Consider the following 5,568-nt stretch of genomic DNA (forward strand, 5'->3'; position numbering starts at 1 on the left):
GTGGCAAGAAATTATATACCAAAAATAAATAAATACACATGTAAAAAAGCTTTAAAAAAAGTTAAATAAAATACATTTCTTTAGTTCACTTACCATTACTTGACCCACTCACTGACTCCCATTGAAAAGCTTACTCTCGAACCAATCCACCACGCACAGGAACACATAAAATAAAAAACCATAAAATAATAAACATTAAAATAAAAATCCAAAACAATCCACAGGTCTTCTATTTGTAATCCATATTCATCTTTATTCTTCTTTCTTCTATCTGCGGCTCTCTTCCGGTGTCTTCATGTCTTCTACGGCCACGCCCTGGCCTTCTTCTTCTGTTGGAGGTCCTTCCTCCTCGGCGTCTGCCTTCAAAATGAGACGACATAGGCTTTTAAAGGCCTATGACGTCACATTTTCGTCAGGGTTCCCACGGCCCTGGTTGGGCCGTGAAAACCATGTGTTTTGGCCGAGAAAAAAAAAATGATGACGTCACTGAAAGGCAATGAAAGCACAGCCAATCAGAATGGCTTTGCTTTAATTGCCTTTAAGATGACATCATTAAAAGAAACAAGGCCGGCCTCACATGGTACGGTAGCAAATCAGAGCGTGGGAAGTCTATCCCTACTCTGATTGGCTCTAGTACCATGTGACAGGCTTTCAATTACGTCACATCCGTTCTCCTCCAAGCCTCTGGCACATGGTATACTAGAGCCAATCAGAGTTGGGATGGAGTTCCCACGCTCTGATTGGCTACCGTACCATGTGAGGCCGGCCATGTTTCTTTTCATGACGTCACCTTAAAGGCAATTGAAGCAAAGCCATTCTGATTGGCTGTGCTTTCATTGCCTTTAAGTGACGTCATCATTTTTTTTTTCTCGGCCAAAACACATGGTTTTCACGGCCCAATCAGGGCCGTGGGAACCATGACGAAAATGTGACGTCATAGGCCTCTAAAAGCCTATGTCATCTCATTTTGAAGGCAGACGCCGAAAAGGAAGGACCTCCTACAGAAGAAGAAGGCCAGGGAGTGGCCGTAGAAGATATGAAGACACCGGAAGAGAGCCGCAGATAGAAGAAAGAAGAATACAGATGAAGATGGATTACAAATAGAAGACCCGTGGATTGTTTTGGATTTTTAATTTAATGTTTATTATTTTATGGTTTTTTATTTTATGGGTTCCTGTGTGTGGTGGATTGGTTCGAGAGTAAGCTGTTCAACGGGAGTCGGTGAGTGGGCCAAGTAATGGTAAGTGAACTAAAGAAATTTATTTTGTTTAACTTGTTCTTTTTTTTAAAGCTTTTTTACATGTGTATTTATTTATTTTTGGTATATCATTTCTTGCCACTGTATGTATGTATGTATGTATGTATGTATGTATGTCTAGATCGATATATACATACAGGGTAAGAAATGATGTTGTTTTAAAAGCTTGATTTGCTGTGTTTTAAAATATTTTGGCTATGCTGCTATGCATAAATGTGTGTCATGTATTTTAAAATTAGATAGATGTAATTTTTGCTATTGTATAGTGTACTTTAGGTCAGGGTGAGGCTTGCTTTTGTATATTTTATTTTTGGGTGTCCTTCTATTTTGTATGATGGTAACTTGTTCTCTTTAACGGTTGCTATAGTTAATTGTGTAATTGGTATGGATGCTATTTTAATTGTTTGGGGGTGTAATTAATGTCTGCAAATTGATTGATGGTTACTGGATTGTTTTAAATAGTATACTTGTTTGGATGTATTGGTATTTTGTTTGGAATATGTTATTGTTAACATTCATTTGCAGAATGTATATGGTGCATAGATTGTATGCATCATGTATACAATGTAAATGCAATGTTTTCAGTGGCATTTGTGGCTTTTGATTGGCATTTGAGGATTTTGATTGGAAGATCAGATTGGATTATTAAAGGAAATTGATTTTATTGTAGTGTGTCTGTATGGAGAAGTGGTATTTGTAGTACAGCATGTTTTTGATAACCCTTCTACAGTTATTTGTATATTGGTTCATCATGTGTGTGTGTATCTCTCTCTCTCTCTCTCTCTCTCTCTCTCTCTCTCTCTCTCTCTCTCTCTCTCTCTCTCTCTCTGTCTCTCTCTCTCTGTCTGTCTCTCTCTCTGTCTCTCTCTCTCTCTCTCTCTCTCTCTCTCTCTCTCTCTCTCTCTCTCTCTCTCTCTCTCTCTCTCTCTCTATATATATATATATATATATATATATATATATATATATCTCTATATCTCTCTCTATATCTATATATATATATATATATATATATATACATTTCCTAGACACCACCATTACTATAAAGAACAACCAACTACAGACCTCTGTATACCGCAAACCTACAGACAGAGCCAGCTATTTGAGGGACAACAGCTTCCACCCGACACACACCAAACATGCAACCATCTACAGTCATGCCATACGATACAACCGGATATGCTCCGACACAGCAGACAGAGACCAGCGGATTAAAGCCTTGAGATCAGACTTTATAAACCGTGGATATAACCACAGAATTGTAGACCAGCAAATTCACAAAGCCACCAGAATACCAAGAAGTGATCTCCTTGAATACAAACAGAAGGAGACAAGCGACAGGGTACCTTTGGTGGTCACATACAACCCACACCTAGGAGCCCTACGCAAGATCGCCAGGAAACTACAACCCATCCTCCAGGAAGATACAAGACTGCAACAGGTCTTCCCTGAAGCACCCTTATTATCATACAGACAACCCCATAATCTCAAGAATATTATGGTGAGGAGTAAAGTATTCAGCAGTACAACTGAATGCGGGACAAAACCTTGCCAGGACCCAAGATGCAAAACCTGCGCAATGCTCTACACAGCGGACACAATACAAATACCACACAGGAATCGGGAATACAAAATCAGAGGAAGGTTCACCTGTTCTTCCAGCAATGTTGTATACCTCATCATGTGCATGAAATGCCCAGGGGGCTGCTACTACATAGGTGAATAGAACACACAAGATGGCGCTCAATACCTAAACACAGTGAATAATATGTAAACACTTAATGGAAAAACTATGTATAAATAAAAATAAAAACACTCAAACCCTTAGACGGACTGTTTCAAGGTCCACACGAAACATAGGAAGAAAAAACCAGGGGAGCGTAGATACCTTTAAAAAGAAAAAAAGACAAACATAGTGCAACCTGTAGCAAAATATGTTATAAGGAGCTCCCAGCTGGGCACCACATACTAAGGCCAATGCCTAATGGGATATATCAGCAGGAACAATTCGGAGGAGATAATCTTTAGAAAAGAGAAGCACACATGCAGTATCCAATAAAATACAGTTTATCCATAAATGATAAAAGTGGAGGCTTACAGAATCCCAATGGGGAAAACAGCATTGACGGTGGTGATCTCAAGACCACATCACAGCGTCTCTGTGTCAGCAAACCGCCACGGTACACTTCAGCCTGGAGCCGTCTCGTCACTTCCGGTCTTGGGGCCGTCACGTCACTTCCGGTTGCGCCGCCGGTAGGAAAACAGCTACGGATACCCAGGCACTCTCTCCTTCTTGATTAATAGGTGAGACAGGGCAGGGGCTAAACAAGAGAATGAACCTGCATCGCCACAGCATCACACGCGGTACAAGAGACAGTCCTGTTGGCGAACATTTCTCTGACTCTGGCCATAAGATGAACGATCTGAGGGTTGCCATACTCAAAGGTAATCTTAAAACCCCGAAAGAGAGACGGTTGCATGAATACAAATTTATGCAACTGTTCGGGACACTTAGCAGTGGCCTAAACAGAGATCGAAATTTTATGAGTCATTACTGATACTAGTGAACTCTCGTCCCATGAGCGCTGTAGGCCATGTCTGTACACACTGTGCTATATGTATGCACACACAGCTGTCTCTCACACATACTAATACTCCTTGTTTTTCCATCCCTATACACCAATAGGGACCACTAAGTATCCACACACACTTTTAGTTGTGCTACAAACTCTCACATTTCCACACCCACCCACACCATTTATATCCACTCCCACTCCACACACACCTTGTGTAAAGCACTGTATATACTGTGGGCTCTCCATTCATTTTTATTCACACTGATACACATACACACTCTTTCTTCACTTGCTTTCAGTAACCTTTTGACAACTCTAGCCATAAAACACATCCACACCGGGGAAAGGAACAGCACAGATAACATTCCAAGAGACACTGTTTTTAAGTATACCTTTTGCTTCATTCATTGTAACATCGCTGGAAGAAGAGATCAGTGTATCTCGAAAGCTCGCACAAATAAAAGCATTTCGTTAGCCACAGAACGGTATCATCTATTTATTTTTTGATTATTGAAGCTCGGCTAACACGGTACTGAAACCTCTACATATATATATATATATATATATATATATATATATATATATATATATATATATATATATATATATATATATAGTGAGACACAGAGAAATATCGCTCAACACTGTAAGTCAATGGTGTCCAAAATAACTGTCAATAAGTAGTATAAATCATACTCAAACAGTGGTGCTAAAGGTTGAAATAATATTGAACCACAGAGAAAGCAACCTTATAAGAAGCACACAGACATACCTTTAAAGTGTAACAAAAGAAATTTATTGAAGTGAGTTTAAAACAGGGGATGAGGTTAAAAGATGAGGGGGGCTCACTCTACCATACAAGGTGAACCTGAGGCAAAGGTCTAAACATAAAACCGAATCAGACATGCATATACAGTAGTACAGGGAGCTCTGTAGAAGCACACCTGTAAGGTGAAGGCCCACACTGACAATAAATGTATCCACAATTGAAATGATCACCATACAATCATCATGAAAGGTTGCATGGAGTGGAAACAGAGATAATACAAGTAGTCATGTGAAATATACATCACCACTCAGTGTAGGGGTATCACGAGCATTAAAGTAAGTCAGAGCCTGATGTCCAGGGGATGAAGGTAGGGGCCCCCCTCAGCAGACTCCCACTCCAATGCGTTTCGACTAGAAGAAGAAGACGGTTTCTCGTCGAAACGCGTTGGAGTGGGAGTCTGCTGAGGGGGGCCCCTACCTTCATCCCCTGGACATCAGGCTCTGACTTACTTTAATGCTCGTGATACCCCTACACTGAGTGGTGATGTATATTTCACATGGCTACTTGTATTATCTCTGTTTCCACTCCATGCAACCTTTCATGATGATTGTATGGTGATCATTTCAATTGTGGATACATTTATTGTCAGTGTGGGCCTTCACCTTACAGGTGTGCTTCTACAGAGCTCCCTGTACTATATTCATGTCAGATTCGGTTTTATGTTTAGACCTTTGCCTCAGGTTCACCTTGTATGGTAGAGTGAGCCCCCCTCATCTTTTAACCTCATCCCCTGTTTTAAACTCACTTCAATAAATTTCTTTTGTTACACTTTAAAGGTATGTCTGTGTGCTTCTTATAAGGTTGCTTTCTCTTTGGTTATATATATACATATATATGTATATTAGTTGCATGATGAAGCCACTGTACAAATGAATGGGTGAAGGGTGGGTATCGGCCCAGTGTGG

Source organism: Ascaphus truei, chromosome 1 (genome assembly GCF_040206685.1).
Source record: "Ascaphus truei isolate aAscTru1 chromosome 1, aAscTru1.hap1, whole genome shotgun sequence".
Taxonomy (NCBI): Eukaryota; Metazoa; Chordata; class Amphibia; order Anura; family Ascaphidae; genus Ascaphus; species Ascaphus truei.